General features: G+C 45.0%; 1 protein-coding gene across 1 annotated transcript in view; it reads right to left on the bottom strand.

Moving 5' to 3' along the window:
* prkcd (protein kinase C delta) overlaps positions 1 to 6,138 on the bottom strand; it is a 37,729-nt gene extending 31,591 nt beyond the window's left edge. The window contains exon 1 of the mRNA XM_033036907.1: positions 5,762 to 6,138. The gene's annotated coding sequence lies outside the window, so the exon portion shown is untranslated. The remainder of the gene's footprint in view (positions 1 to 5,761) is intronic.
* Between the last annotated feature and the right edge of the window lie 10,995 nt (positions 6,139 to 17,133).

Below are 17,133 nucleotides of genomic sequence, written 5' to 3'. Positions count from 1 at the left end.
CTTTCTAAAGCGTGAGAAGACTCATCATGTTAATGAGGACTCTTGCACGTCTCCAGAGGCGCTACAGGAAGTATTCTGACAGGATGTATCTCAGGCCGGTGTGGTCATTGCTCTGTTCTTGTCCACCTGAACCCACAGGGAGTGGTGGACACAGCCCAATCCATCGCAGGCTCGGCACTTCCTTCCATCCGGTCCATCTTCACGGTGCGTGGCATCAGGAAGGCTGGAAGTTCCATCAAGGACGCCAGACATCCTGGACATTCCCTTTACCCTCTTCTACCGTCTGGGAGAAGATACAGGAGCTTGAAAGCCCAAACGTCCAGACTTAAGAACAGCTTCTTCCCCACCGCTATCTGAAACAACCAGCTCTTCCACACCTCCTGCCACAAGATGCTGCCGTGTGCTCTTACTCTTAACTCTACCTCATTCGTTTATTCCGTTACTATACATTAATATATTTATTCCACCACTTCAGATTGCCCTACAATCTTGCACCATTCTGTTGTTCTGCAATCATCATTGTATTTATTGTTGTATTTACCATTACTGTACATATACCATTTACTCTGAGCTACATGCGGTCAAGTGACAAGTTATCAATTTAAAAAATAGCAATATTACTGTAAGAAAAAAACAAAGTCTAGAGGAACTCTGTGGGTCAGGTAGCATCTCTGGGAGGAGTGGACAGACAATATTTTGGCTTAGGTAACTATTCTTCAGACATCTGAAGAGATATCTCCCTCAGATGTGTGAAGAAGGCTCCCAACCCAAAACATAATTTATGAATTCCCTCCACATATGCTGCCTGACCTGCCTGCACTTTGTTTATCACTCAATAGTCCAGCATCTGCAGTGTTGTTACCTTGCCGCGCTCCTTTCAAAGATGTGCACACAAAGCCCAGCTTTTACTGAACCTGCATTGCAGGGTTTCGGCCCGAAACGTCGCCTATTTCCTTCGCTCCATAGATGCTGCTGCACCCGCTGAGTTTCTCCAGCAATTTTGTGTACCTTGCACATATCATCAACTTTGTCAGGGCAACCATAGGTGAGGAAAGTTGTTGCTGCCAGAATCTCTCACACTCAACATGTATTAGACTTTGGAGCTACAGCATGGAAACGGACCATTTGGCCCACTGAGTCCATGCTGTTCAGTGATCACCTCTATACTCGCACTATCCTACACAGCAGGGACAATTTACATTTTTTTTAACCAAAGCCAATGAATCTACAAAGCTGTACGTCTTCGGTATGTGGGAGGAAACCGAAGCGCCCGGAGGTAACCCACGAGGTCACGGGGAGAACATACAAACTCTGTACAGGCAGCACCTGAGGTCTGGAACGAACCTGAGTCTCTGGCACTGTAAGGCAGCAACTCTACCTTGGGCAAGACCTGCAAGCAGCATGATCAGTGGCTAGTAGAATGTGACACAAAACTCTACAAAGTAAAAGCAAAAAAAACGCATGGACCCCACAGATTCCAAATCCATGTCATCATGGGGTACAATAGACTACATATTCAAGTCCTGCAGATGGTTTTGCAAAAGCAGCTGAAGACCTTTGAAAGTTCTCAGAACCAGGGTGATTTTAGAATGCTTCCTGTGCAAAGACCAGGGTAGCTGAAGAGGGGGTTAAGGTGTTCAATGCACAAGCACAAGAGGGACTAATTTTGTTGGGCGCTAGCACAAGCTCTTGATGGGAAGGGTAAATGGAAAGACCGTTAATCATGCTCAGAGCAAGTCTACCCAATGTGGTCAAGATGGATAATTAATAAAAGTGATGTAACGGAACTGCATTAGGACTGAAATTATTGGAAAACATCATCCGAGTAAAGAGGGAAAGCAGTCTTAGTGAGAGAATGGTCTCTGGCACATCACCAATGGGGGAAGACACAATGAAAAGGTCAACATCTCAAATGAGCTCATCGGGATTGCGAATGCCTACAGCCTTTAAAATAGGAATGGGTGGCACTGTAAGCATGTACTAATGTGAAGGACACTGGGTCCTATGTGAAAAGGTCAATGATTTAACAGTGCCAACGGTTGTATTTTCAGGAGCAATTCGAGGAGGAAAACAAGGGAAGAATTTGGAGTAAGGTGGCATTGTAGTGAAAACGTGGATCAGATTGTTCATATCAATGCAAACAATTCTAACTATCCTGCAAGGATGGGAAAGGACAAACCTGTGATCACAAAGGGGCAGTGTGTTTGGAACGGATCTAGGAATGTTCCCTACATCAAGTAGCTGACCCGTCAAAGGGTTTCAGCAAGATGGAAAGATAAAACCAAAGAGAAACAAAAGAGAACTTTATCTTGTATTTGCACACAAAAATCTTCCAAAGTGGTGGAGTGATTACATTGGGAAATGACCTTGAAGGCAAAATTCCAACACATCCAGTCCTGAATGGAAGGCATACGTCAACGTAAAGAAAGTGGGAAGGTCAGCGAAAGGTGGGCTAGTGGTGGCAGGCCCTAGTGCATGTGTAAACAAATGTCATGCTGACAGAAGCTGCAGTGGGGAGAACATGGATGGTGAAGGGGAGAGGTCCACAGTGCACAGGGAACAGGGTGGGCAGTCAAATGCCTTGGAGAAATCAGAGAACATAGAATGTGAGGAAGAAATAGGTAGTCAACAGTTCACCAAACAATCAAACAGGGACACAGTGTTCTAATCCACAATTCAGCCAGAATAATGAAAAGCATTAAAAAAAAATACTGCATTTTAGATTCATAGATCAGGCAGAGGAGATATGTAAAAAAAACATTTTTTTTGGTAAATTCTCATAGGGAAGAGGGAGCAGCCAGAAGTCATTGTGCACGTGGGCACAAATGATATAGGTTTGGAAAGGAATGAGTCCTGCGGAGTGAATATCGATAGTTACGCACTAGTTAAAAAGCTGAATCTTGGGATTATGAAATATGGTGAGCTGATGGGCTGAAGTGCGAGTAAAGCAGGTGAACTTCGAGCCTGGGTCAGTGCCTGGGACTATGATGCTATGGTCATTGTGGAAGCGTGGTGGCAGGAGGAACTCGACTGGCAGCTCAACGTTCCAGGGTTTCAATGTTTCAGATGCGTTAGAGAGAGAGGTAAGAGAGGTGGAGGAGTTGTTCTATTAATCAGGGAGAATGTCCTAGTGGCACTCAGAGTGGACATCCTGGAGGGTTGTCTGCTGAGGCGGTATGGGTTGCAATCACTGCAATGGGATTGTACTATAGGCCCCCCTAAATCCAGCAGGTGGTCAAGGAACAGATACGAGGACAGATTAACAAAAGGCAACATATCTGTTCCTCAATCTCTTGCTGACTTCAAGACAGGCATGTTCTAGTAAGGAAGGCAAACTAAGCAAACCTTAGATGACCATAGGTTATAAATTTGGTCAAAATGAAAAAGGATCTGTGTGCACTGTTTAAGAAAATGAAATCAGATTGGCCTTTGAAGAATATAAAACAAATAGGAAAGAACTCTAGGTGATTAGTAGGGCCAAAGGGGCCATGAAATGGCTTTGGCAAGGTGGAGTGAAAAACATCAAGGCTTTTTATATCTCACTAAAAACAAAATGGGTAACCAGGGAAAGGGTAGGACCACTGAAGGATAGAGGAGGGAATTTGTGCTTGTAGTCAGAGGATGTTGGCATGATACTAAACGAGTACTTTGCATCTGTATTCACCAAGGAGAAGGACATGGAGGACAGTGAGATCAGTGTGGAGAATATTAATATGCAAGGGCAATTTGAAATCAAGGAAGAGGCAGGCGTTGGAACTCTTGAAGAGCATCATATATATAAATGACTTGGACATGAATGTTGATGGGTTGGTTATTAAGTTTGCAGATGACGCCAACATGTTAGAAGTTGTACACTGTGAGGAAGGTTGTCAACGTGCACAGCGGGATATTGATATAGATCAGCTACAGAAATGGGCAGAGAAATAGCAAATGGAGTTTCATCCGAGCAAGTGTGAAATTTTGCACGTTGGGAGCTTGAATGTGAGAGAAAGCTGTATAGTTAGTGGCGAGACCCTCAAAAACATTAATGTACAGAGGGATCTTGAGATCCAAATCCATAGCTGCCTGAAAGTAGCAGCACAAATAGATAGAACGGTAAAGACGGCATATGATACGCTTGCCTTCAATGATCAGGACATTGAGTACAAGTGTCAGGAAATCATGATACAGCTTTATAGCACTTTGGTTATGCTGTATTTGGAGTATTGCATACAGTTCTGGTCTCATTACAGAAATGACAAGGAGGCTTTGGGGAAGGTGCAGGAAACATTTATCGGGATGCAGTCTAGATTGGAGGGATTAGTTATAAGTAGAGGTTGGATTGCTTTCTCTGGAGCGTTGGACACTGATAAAATAACGAGAGGCACAGATCGAGCAGACAATCAGAACCTTTGTCTCACGGTGGAAATGTCAAAGGCTGGAGGAGATAGGACATAGCTTTATGGTGAGTGGGTCAAAGTTTAAAGGAGATGTGCGGGGCAGTTCATTTAGACAGAGGGTGGTGGGTGCCTGGAAGTAGTGGTGGTGGTGGAGGCAAATACGAGAGTGGGGTTTAAAGGTTGGTGACTAGGCAGTGGGGGGGGGGGGGATATAGATCATGTGCAGGCTGTGAGGATTAGTTTATATTGGCGTGAAGATTCCAGCATCTGCACTTCCTTGTGTCGAGTTTGGCACAGACATCGTGGGACAAAAGATCTGCTCTTGCGCTGGACTTTTCTATCTTCTATATTCCTTCGATAGGAAAATAAATGATGTAAAAGAGATTTTCAAGAAATTCACCAGAGTAAATTCAAGGAACTCGGGTCACGTGGGCAACGGGCTGAGACCTGTCACAAACCCCAGCAAATTGTGTCTGCTTTCTTAAATTGCAAAGTGTTTGGTGGTGAACAGGGAAACTTCCTGATCTGCAGCAAACCGCACAAAGGCATTTGGACAACCTGCCCTCTGAGGGGGGCTCCAGGTCTTGTTCATTTCAGAATCAGGACACCCCAAAGCTCTCCACAGTCAATGCAATAGTTTACAGAGACCCTTTGAAAAAAATCCTGCAGCCAATGTTCACACAGCAAGATTGCACAAAGCGAAGTGGGAAGGTGGGGGCGGTGTGATGGGGAGGAGATGTAAGTGACAGGGTGGAGGAGATGGGGAGAGAGGGAGTGGGGGGGAAATGCAGGAGGGACTGGGGAGAGGGTGACGGTGGTGAAGGGAGAGACAGGGGTGGGGAGACTATGGTGGGTGGCTGTTGGGGAGACAGGAGGAGGGAGAAGAGGGAGTGCTACATTGCCCAAGCTCCCGGTCAGGGGTGGGAGGAAGAGGGAGAGAGGAAGATTGACTGAGATGGGAGAGAAAGTGAGGGAGGTGGAGAAAGGGAGGGGTGAGTAAGGGAGGGGAGAAGGGAGGGGGGGGGGGATAAGGGGGGGAGATCGGGGGGGGGGAGTAAGGGAGGGGTGGGGGTGAGTAGGGGGGGGGAGTAAGGGAGGGGGAGAGTAAGGGAGTCGGGGGTGAGAGTAAGGGAGGGGGGGGGAGAAAGGGAGGGGGGGAGTAAGGGAGGGGGAGAGAAAGGGAGAGAGGGGAGAAGGGAGAGAAGTGTAGATTAACCCTATGAATGATTACTCCTGTGTATATGTCTCATTACACTACAAGCAGGGAGGGAGAGGGAGTAACTCTGGCTTTGGCTTGTCCCGAGCGCCCGGTCCGGGTACGGACGGGACCAGTTTCATCGCCAAATGTCCGAATGAGCCTCTCGATCGAGAGAAACACTCACCTCCGTGTCCGATCGCCCGCTCTCCGGATCCCGGCTCCGGATCTCTGCTCCGCACCTCTCTCCCACTCTAGCCCGGCTCTCTCCTCTCCTCTCCTCTCCTCTCCTCTCCTCTCGTCTCCTCTCCTCTCGCTTATCACTCTGTCTCGGGTCAATCTCGCTCCTTCCCTCTCTCCATCGGTCCCCTGGTATTTCTTTCTCTCTCCGACCCCTGGAGTCTCTTTCACTCGGTGACGGTCCCGCTCTCCCTTTCCCTCTCCCTCTCTCTCTCCCCACGCTCACTCTGTCCAGAGTCAGTCTCTCTCGGTCGCCGCCTGTTTCGGAGTTTCAGGAAGTTGCTGCTAGTCGGGGTAGTGACGTCCACAGGTACAGCCCCAGTGCCCGGGGAGGCGGAGAGAGAGGAGGGAGGCGGAGAGAGGGGAGGAGAGGGGGGTGGAGAGAGGAGGGAGGCGGAGAGAGAGGAGGGAGGCGGAGAGAGGGGAGGAGAGGGGGGTGGAGAGACGGGTTTGAGGCGGGGATCGAGGCAGGGACGGGTAGTGGTAAAGGCGAGAAGCGGTGGGAGTGGGGGTAAAGGCGGGGGGATTGAGGGGTCGCCGGTTTGGGGGGGGGGAGAGAAGCGCCAGCCTCGCAAGAGGGAGTTTGAGGACAGAGAAACATGCCTCCTCAGTGGTGAAGGTCAGGGGCGAGTTGTGGAACCGGCAGCGGTGTGAGGTGAACCACTGAGCCACAGATCAGGAGGGTGGGCTGAATGGTCCGTTTCTCCTGTAAACACCTAACGCCCAGTGAATGAATTAAAGCCCAGGCAGTAGTACCTTGTGGCATCTGTGATCCCACAGCCCAACACACCATGGCCACCAGGAGTGGGGTTGGTACACACAAAAGAAATGCTGGAGAAACTCAGCGGGTGCAGGTGCAGCAGCATCTATGGAGCGAAGGAGATTAGGCAACGTTTCGGGCCGAAACCCTTCTTCAACCTCGTAAGGAGCTGAAGAAGGGTTTCGAGCCGAAACGTTGCCCACCTCCTTCGCTCCATAGATGCTGCGCCTGCACCCGCCGAGTTTCTCCAGCATTTTTTTTGTGTACCTTCGGTTTTCCAGCATCTGCAGTTCCTTCTTAAACACAGGAGTGGGGCACCCCACTGCCCACCACAGGCATCTAGTCCCCACAACCACCACCACGCTGGGGCTAGAACAGCCCGCTCTACCACTCAACAAGGCCAAGGCTGGCAAGATTTCTCTTCACCTCCATTTTACTGTACACCAATCCCTATGACTGAAGAAGGGTCTCAACCCAAAATGTCATCAATTCCTTTTCGCCAGCGATGCTACCTGCCCCTTTGAGTTATTCCAGATTTTTGTGCCTATCTTCCCTATAATCTTTGACTCCCCAAACAATTATTTATCTCAGTTATGGAATACATTGAAAGCGGAATCTTTTCATTTCACTGCACATCTCGTATGTGTATGTGACGAATAAACTTGACTTGACTTGACTTCATGGGATAGAAATTCCTCTTCATAAGTTGCCTTAAGTGAGGAACTGGTTGTTCTGAAAATGTCTTTGGATTTCTGGAGAGCGTAAACGTTTTAAAGGCTGGGTTTATTCCAAATGGAGTTGAGGAGACTGAGGGGTGATCTTATAAAAGTTTATAAAATAATGTGGGACATGGGTGACATAGATGCAGAGCCCATTTCCTGAAACTTCCAAAACCAACAATACTGTGGGAGCGCCTTCACTCGAAGCAGATCGTGAGGGCAGCTTTGGATAGGCCGAACTATTGGCCTCGCAAATGTGGCTCAGTCCCTTCTTCCAAGTCATTACATGGAAATTTGAATAGTTGACACTCAGCATTAATCTTTGTGCCACGCCACGAGTCACAGCCTACCGAAATGTCACCCATCCCTTCTCTCCAGAGATGCTGCCTGTCCTGCTGAGTTACTCCAGCATTCTGTGTCTATATCCAAATCTTCTCTTCTCTGTTAGTTATGACCTTTTAGGTGGCACATTATAAACACCTCTAGGAAATCAAATTCATGACATCTACTTATTTTCCTTTGTCCACCCTGCTTGTTACATATTCAACTAACTCTAAAACATTGATTGAATACAATGTCTCTTTCTTAAAGTAATGGTAGCTACTAGGTTGAAATATGCTTTTAGAAATGCTTCCGGACTTCCATTATAATGGAGTCCATCGTAAGCGATTCCCAGATTATTGTTAGTATGTAAACATAAGGAACTGCAGATGCTGGTTAACACAATATGCAGGAGTAACTCAGCAGATCAGGCAGCATCTCTGGACAACATGAAGAGGTGACGTTTCGGGTTAGGACCCTTCTTCAGATTGATTGTGGTGGTGGGGGAGAAAGCTGGAAGAGAGTGGGGACAATCTACGTGAATTCAGGGTGGTGAAGAAAGTGGCTGATAATCAGCCATAATCTTACTGAAAGCTGAACTTCGAGTGTCCTTGAGCTGCTTCTATTTCCTCCACAGGACCAACATTTCCGTCACCACACTCTTTCTGTTTAATTTGTAAAATCACCACATTTTATAATTCTTGTTCATTTAGCCTCGTTATTTCCTTCCTCTTTTTTTCACAGTCATCTTTTGTTGATATCTAACATTTCAAAATCTTCCAACCTGCCACTAATCTTTGTAACTGACTGTTTTTTTCTCAATTTGATGTTATCTTCAACTTCCTGCGAAGAATAGATTATTCTTATTGTAGAATTTTATTTCTCAATGAAAAGTGTGAAGTATTTCCTTCAGTGTTTACCATTTATCTTCCTACTGCCTTGCCTTTTGTAAGTTCATAGTGGGAAGACCAAGTCTACTCTGCCATTTAATCATGGGTGATCAATCTCTCCTTCTCAATCCCATTCTCCTGCCTTCTCCCTATAACCCCCGACACACTTGCTAATCAAGAATCTGTCAATTTCCACTTTAAAAATATCAAATAACTTTGCCCCATAACGCCTGACATTTTAAGTTATTTTCCCAGTAACTTTAACCAACTCTATCTTCATACATATTATAACTGAATTCTAAAGTTTAATACTCCAGCTTCATAGTTAAGTTGTCCCTCTCAGGATGAATATGAAATACAGTCATCTTATAATTACCCTTCTCTGGAGGATCATTAATTAATTCAGTCTCCTAACTGATGATCAGATTAAATAACCTATTTCCTGGTTGGTTGTTTGAGGAAGCAAATCCCCAATATACTCCTCAAAATTACCTTTGCCATTTTGATTTGTCCAATCTATGCAATGGTTTAGAGGAGACCCCATAATTAATTTATTTTGTGATACCTTAACAATTAAAATAAGAGGCAAAATTTAATCCTTTTGTAAGGTTATTTATTTTCTTCGTGTATTGAGTGCACTGTCTGATTCTAAGACATTAATAATACAGATTAATAAATCTTTGAGGCCACAGCATTGATCCCCATGGAGTGCCACCAGCTACAGCTCACCAAGCTGACAATGACCCACTTTTCCATTCCGGACAGAGATATGGAAAAAATGAGCCTGCAAATCATCAGAATTCTCTAAACAGAAGGGATGTGGTTGATCAGCCACTGAGTGTGGTTAAGGCAGGGAAAGCCATTTTTTCAGATATGGTGGAGAGTTGTATCAGTATGCCTCCAGGATGAGGGGGTATTAGCTACAGGGGGAGGTTGGACAGACTTGCATTGTTTCCTCTAGAGGATCCGTCCCCGATGTTGGGGAAGTCCAGAACTAGGGGTCACAGTTTAAGGATAAGAGGGAAGTCTTTTAAGACCGAGATGAGAAAATCATTTTTTACACAGAGAGTGGTGAATCTGTGGAATTCTCTGCCACAGAAGGTAGTTGAGGCCAGTTCATTGGCTATATTTAAGAGGGAGTTAGATGTGGCCCTTGTGGCTAAAGGGATTAGGGAGTATGGAGAGAAGGTAGGGATGGGATACTGAATTGGATGATCAGCCATGATCATATCGAATGGCGGTGCAGGCTCGAAGGGCCGAATGGCCTACTCCTGCACCTATTTTCTATGTTTCTATCATAGGTTGCGGGGAAACCTGATAGAAGTCTACAAAATTATAAGAGCATAGATAGGCTAGACAGTCAGAACCCTTTCCCAGTCCCCTTTTCAGGGACAGTTTCTTCCCAGCTGTTATCAGGCAACTGAATCATCCTACCACAACCAGAGAGCAGCGCTGAACTACTATCTACCTCTTTGGTGACCCTTGGAGAGGATGTTGACACAGAACGCTGTGGAGGTCAAGTCAGTGGATATTTTTAAGACAGAGATAGATAGATTCTTGATTAATACGGGTGTCAGAGGTTATGGGGAGAAGGCAGGAGAATGGGGTTAGCAGAGAGAGATCAGCCATGATTGAATGGTGGAGTGGCCTTGATGGGTCGAATGGCTTAATTCTACTGCTATCCCTTATGACCTTATGTGTCCACTAGTGGGACAGTCTAAGACACAAGGTCACAGCCTCAGAATTAAAGGACGTTGTTTTAGGAAGGAGATGAGGAGAAATTTATTTAGTCAGAGGGTGATGAATCTGTGGAATTCTTTGCCACAGAAGGCTGTGGAAGCCATGTCAGTGGATATTTTTAAGGCAGAGATGGATAGATACTTGATTAGTACAGGTGTCAGGAGATATGGGGAGAAGGCATGAGAATGAGGTTAGGAGGGAGAGATAGATCAACTGTGATTGAATGGTGTAGACTTGATGGGCCGAATGGCCTAATTCTACTCCTATCCCTTATGACCTCGGACTATCCTTGATTGGACTTTGCTGGTTTTCCCTTGCACTAAATGTTATTCCCTTATCATGTATCTATACACTGTAAATGGATCGATTGTAATCACGTATTGTCTTTCCGCTGACTGGTTAGCATGTAACAAAAGCTTTTCACTGGACCTCGTATACTTGTCACTAAACTGCACTGAAACTGAAAGGATGGAAAAATCAAATACTAGCGGGCACAGCTTTAAGTTTCAAGAGACCAGATGAAGTGGTAGAGTCAGTCACTACACTTAAGAGACAATTAGACAGGGACTTAAATAGGAAAGGCATTGATGGAAACGGTCCTAACGCTGACCAAATGGGCAAAATGGTCGGCATGGATGTGGTGGGCTGAAGGGGATAGTGAAGGAAACGGATAACCTTATAGAGGGTTACAAAATCATTAGTGACGTAGACAATGTGGATGGTCGCAGTTTTTTCCCTAGGTTACGGTTGTCTCAAACTGGAGGACATGTTCAAGGTGAGAGGGAAAAGATTTAAAGCAGCCCAAGAGGCAGCTTTTTTCACACGGTAGGTGGTGGGTATATGGAATGAGCTGCCAGACTAAGTGGTAGAGATGTATACAGTTACAATGTTTAAAAGACATTTGGATAGCGATATGCATAGGAAGGGTTAAGAGGGATACAGGCCAAACACATGCAAATAGGATTAGTGTGGGTAGTTATTTTGGTTGGCAAAAGGCCCGTTTCTGCATTGTATTCTGTGCTGCATAATTCTATGAATCTGGAATGTAAAAGCATTTTGTTGTTATGGTGAGGGATTTTAATTTACCCAATAACAACTGCGATTGTCATAGTTTAAAGAACTTACAGTTTGCCCTCCATAATGTTTGGGACAAAGACCCATCATTTATTTATTTGCCTCAGTACTCCACAATGTGGTTAAAGTGCACATTGGCAGATTTTAATAAAGGACATTTTTATACATTTTGGCTTTACCATATAGAAATTACAGCAGTGTTTATACATAGTCCCCCCATTTCAGGGCACAATAATGTTTGGGACACAGCAATGTCATGTAAATAAAATAGTCATGTTTAGTATTTTGTTGCATATCCTTTGCATGCAATGACTGCTTCAAGTCTGCAATTCATGGACGTCACCAGTTGCTGGATGTCTTCTCTGGTGATGCTCTGCCAGGCCCGTATTGCAGCCATCTTTAGCTTATGCTTGTTTTGGGGGCTAGTCCTCTTCAGTTTTCTCTTCAGCATATAAAAGGCATGCTTAATTGGGTTCAGATCAGGTGATTTACTTGGCCACTCAAGAATTGACCATTTTTTAGTTTTGAAAAACTCCTTTGTTGCTTTAGCAGTATGTTTGGGATCAATGTCTTGCTGTAGAATGAACCGTCGGCTAATGAGTATTGAGGCATTTGTTTGAACTTGAGCAGATAGGATGTGTCTATACACTTCAGAATTCATTATGCTACTACCATCAGCAGTTGTATCATCAATGAAGATGTGAGCCAGTACCTTCAGCAGCCATACATGCCCAGGCCATAACACCCCCACCACTGTGTTTCACAGATGAGGTGGTATGCTTTGGATCTTGGGCAGTTCCTTCTCTCCTCCATACTTTGCTCTTGCCATCACTCTGATATAAGTTCATCTTATCTGTCCACAAGACCATTTTCCAGAACTGTAGTTGCTCTTTTAAGTACTTCTTGGCAAACTATACCCTGACCATCCTATATTTGCAGCTAACCAGTGGTTTACATCTGGCAGTGTAGCCTCTGTATTTCTGTTCATGAAATCTTCAGTGGACAATGGTCATTGACAAATCCGCACCTGACTCCTGAACAGTTTTTCTGATCTGTCGGACAGGTGTTTGGGGATTTTGTCTTTATTATCGAGAGAATTCTTCTGTCATCAGCTCTGGAGGCCTTCCTTGGACTGCCGGTCCCTTTGTGATTAGTAAGCTCACCAGTGCTCTCTTTCTTCTTAATGATGTTCCAAACAGTTGATTTTGGTAAGCCTAAGGTTTGGCTGATGTCTCTAACAGTTTTATTCTTGTTTCTCAGTCTCATAATGGTTTCTTTGACTTTCATTGGCACAACTTTGGTCCTCATGTTGATAAACAGCAATAACATTTCCAAAGGCGATGGAAAGACTGGAGGAAAGACTAGGTCCTGAGAGCTCTCTTATACCTGTATTAAGGAGGCAATTAAACACACCTGAGCAATTACAAACACCTGTGAAGCCATGTGTCCCAAACATTATGGTGCCCTGAAGTGGGGGGACTATGTATAAACACAGCTGTAATTTTCTCCATACTTATTACACACTGTAGATGGGGTGGAATTAGTAAAATGCCCCCATAATGTTTGGGACAAAGACCCATCATTTATTTATTAATCCTCAGAACTTCCCAATTTCTACAGCTGATATGCCAATTTTATATTCAGGTTCAAGTGTTACATTTTTTGTATTTAATATCTCTGATTGAATTTGCTCAACTGTTAAACATCCTGCAGAACTCAATTCAGGAAGCTGGAGGATGAGGCAGATGTTTGGCAACTGTGGCAGGGCTTGAATGCCATCATCTCCTACAAGACAAAATCAGGGGGCAGCTCAAATGACAGTGAAGCATCACTCCCTAACAAGTACAATGCGTTCTACGCACGCTTTGACAGGGAGAACACTGATGTGCCTTCCCGAGCCCCCATTCGCCTTGATGGTATTACAGTCGCAGTCACAGAGGTCGATGTCGGAAGATCCTTCAGGGGGGTGAACCCTCGGAAAGCACCTGGACCTGATGGTATACCCAGTCAAGTTGTCAAAACCTGTGCAGACCAAATGGCGGGAGTTTTTGCGGACATTTTCAACTTTTCACTTCTGAGATCTGAGGTTCCCACCTGCTTTAAGAGGGCATCCATAAAACCAGTGCCCAAGAAGAGTAAGATGACGTGCCTCAATGACTATCGACCAGTGGCACGAATGTCTGTGGTGATGAAGTGCTTTGAGAGGTTGGTTACGGTACATATCAACTCCTACCTCAACACAACAACATGGCTCTCAACATCAGTAAAACCATGGAACTGATTGTGGACTTTGGTAGGGGAAGGATGAGGACCCACAATCCTGTTTACATCAATGGGACGATGGTGGAGAGGGTCAAAAGCTTCAAATTCCTGGGCTTGCATATTTCCGAAGATCTTTCCTGGACCTAGCACACTGATGCAATTATAAAGAAGGCGCATCAGCGACTCTACTTCCTGAGAAGATTATGGAGATTCGGTATGTCAAAGAGGATTCTCCTGAACTTCTACAGGTGCACAGTAGAGAGCATACTGACTGGCTGCATCAAGGCCTGGTTTGACAACTTGAACGTCCAGGAGCAGAAAAGACTGCAAAATGTTGTGACCACTGCCCAGGCCATCACCGGCCCTGACCTCCCCACCATCGAAGGGATCTATCGAAGTCGCTGCCTCAAAAAGGCAGCCAACATCATTAAAGACCCACACCATCCTGGCCACACACTCATTTCACCACTGCCATCAGGAAGAAGGTACAGGAGCCTGAAAACTGTAACGTCCAGGTTCAGGAACAGCTTCTTCCCTACAGTCATCACACTATTAAACACGCTCTTAAATAAGCTCTGAACTGCAAAAGACTATTATTATTATTGCACTATTTTGATATTTATTGAGTACTAGACCAAGTGCAGACCCGTTGGGTCTGTTCCCCCAGCGTGCGGTTGTGGGGGGGGGAGGCAGCATGCAGCGTCACACACTAACTATCCCCCCCCCCCCGCGCACTCACGCTAATTACCCCCCTTGATATTATATTAATATTATTAATTTGCTCCTTTTACCCCATAACCACCCTATCTACTGACTGATTGAGGCACACCACTTGCAGAGACTGATTGAGGCACACCACTTGCAGAGACTGATTGAGGCACACCACTTCCTGGTTTTAGAGTACCTCCACCTCCCTCCAGCAGGGGCAGCAGAGAGAATGGGGAATTGTGTAAAAACATTAATATCTCTGTTAATTTTCATCGACAGGAAAATTCCTCGGCACACATGCGGCGGAGGGGGGCTCTGAGCAAGGTGCCCAAAAATGACGGCCGTAGGTGGCGGCGTTCTCTCGGAAATCGCAGCACAGAAGGCCAAAACCGGTCAAGAACAGACTTTTAGTAATATAGATGTGTGCATGTGTATACACACACTGAACTTTTTTTCTTCTCCTGTTATGTACTATGTTTATATATTCTGTTGTGCTGCAGCAAGTAAGAATTTCATTGTCCTAACTGGGACATATAACAATAAAATACTCTTGACTTGACAACATTTCAGTATTAAGGCAAAATGTTCAACGCCACTGTAAAATTACTAATGATCTTGCCTGATCTCTGGTTTCTGGTCTGTAATATTCACAGGTGTTTGAGTAAAATGGTTCTGCAAGCTCTCTATCATGTAATTGATACATCACTTATCTTAGATTGTATGAGGAAATGTCCCAAAGTACCAAATATATCCTATCCCCTCTCTAGTATGGAGGTTGCTTATATCCATTCTTGTAAGACCTTATTTTGAGCTGGTAGATTTTCAACTTCAGTTGCTCCCTGAAAACCTCCATCTGTTCCTCCCTGAAGGTGACAAGCTCATGCAGTTTATCATCATGCCAGGATGCCCATGTGGGTCAGAGCAGTGGCCTCACCCCAGATTGTGCACTTGTTAATGCACAAAAAAATGAGTACACATAAATGAAGTAGAAATGGAAACTGATGGAAATACTTTGCAGGTCAAGCAGTACATGTTGGGAGCAATAGGGCTGTTTCAGATCACTGACATCACTAATCAGAATAACCAAGTTATTTTTGTGTTCGGAAATTGATAGAATTAGAATCACACAACATAGAAATGGGCCCCCTTTCAGCCCACATTGTCCATTCTGGCCATACCCTCCAAGTACCTATCCAAATGCCTTTTAAAATGCTATTCTATCTGCTGTCTACTGTTAATGGATGGCAACTTAAGTTCATCACTCCCATGTGGTGGAGCTGTGCCTAAGGCATCTATACAGGTAACTACAGAGGGAGGCGGTAACTTCTTCATCAGATCAACAGACTGGAGCTCTCACCCGACTTTGTTTCCAGAAAGTTCCCTCCGGCAAGATTCACTGCCACATTCCACTCCCATTTTGCTTTTCTAAAAATGCTAAGACTGGCCCCAATATTTCTATAAATAAGATGATAGTTCAGAAAAGTCTTTTGCAGATGAAGGTTGGTTTCCCTTTTTAGGAAACAAGATTATTATGACGTTCTCAATTCACTTTCCTGCCGTATAACTCGCTCATTCTGGCAGTTTTGTGGCCTTCTTCTCTGCCGGGGACAGACCAGGCTCTGGAGAACAAACCTACATTCTGGAAAAGAGCAGACATTTGTCATCTCAACCTTGACAGAACAGGGGCACATCCTGAACATGCTCTGTAAACCTCAGAACCAACGTCTTTGCAAAACTTTTTTTTAAATTTCCTTGCTTGTGACTTTTAAGTTTCCATTGTACCTATACCTCACCAGACTTGTGCATATGATAATAAACTTGACTTGAATTTTAGTACAGATCATAATATTTATCTTCACTGTTTCAATTGCAGAATCCCTCATCCTTATGACAGATTCCTGCATTTACATTTGCCTTTGGCACATGCGTGTGTAATTTATTAATGTGCTTGTAAAGATTTAAAGAAAATAGCATTGGATAAAGAAAATATATCATAGGTTGGTTTCACTGTTTAAGAAATTGAGATAATCCAGGAAATTATAGGCCAGTGAACCTCATGCAAATGGTATGGAAGCTATTGGAAAGCATTCTTCGGAATAGAATTTACTTTCATTTGGAAGGGAATCGGCAAATTAAGTACAGTCAGCATGACTTTGTCCGCAACAGTTCATGTCTTACTAACTTGAATGAGGATTATGAGGAGGTGATGTATGGAGGTCCCAGCAATACAGCACCAAGACCAAGCTGAAGTTATACCAGAGCTGTGTCCTCTCCACCCTCCTCTATGGCTCGGAATGCTGGAGAATGACCGTGAGCGACATCAACCAGCTGTCAGTTTTCCATACTAAGAACCTGAAAAGAATGCTTAGAATATTTTGGCCAAACACCAGATCCAACCAAGATCTCCTTGCTCAATGCCAACGAGAGAGCATGGACACCATCATCGTGAGACGGCGCTGGAACTGGATTGCCCATATACTGAGAAGAGAAGTGTTTAAGAAGGAACTGCAGATGCTGGAAAATCGAAGGTAGACAAAAGTGCTGGAGAAACTCAGCGGGTGCAGCAGCATCTATGGAGCGAAGGAAATAGGCAACGTTTCGGGCCTATAGGGTGCAAACTGCCCAAGCGGAATATGAGGTGCTGCTCCTCCAATTTCCGGTGGTGCTCACTCTGGCCATGGAGGAGGCCCAGGACAGAAAGGTCGGATTCGGAATGGGAGGGGGAGTTGAAGTGCTGAGCCACAGGGAGATCAGGTCGGTTAATGCAGACCGAGCGGACCCTAGCGGCATAAACATTGACTTCTCAAATTTCCGGTAGCCCTTGCTGTCTCCTCCCCTTCTCAGC

Source organism: Amblyraja radiata, chromosome 18 (genome assembly GCF_010909765.2).
Source record: "Amblyraja radiata isolate CabotCenter1 chromosome 18, sAmbRad1.1.pri, whole genome shotgun sequence".
Classification (NCBI taxonomy): domain Eukaryota; kingdom Metazoa; phylum Chordata; class Chondrichthyes; order Rajiformes; family Rajidae; genus Amblyraja; species Amblyraja radiata.
This window is presented reverse-complemented; position numbering and strand designations above follow the sequence as displayed.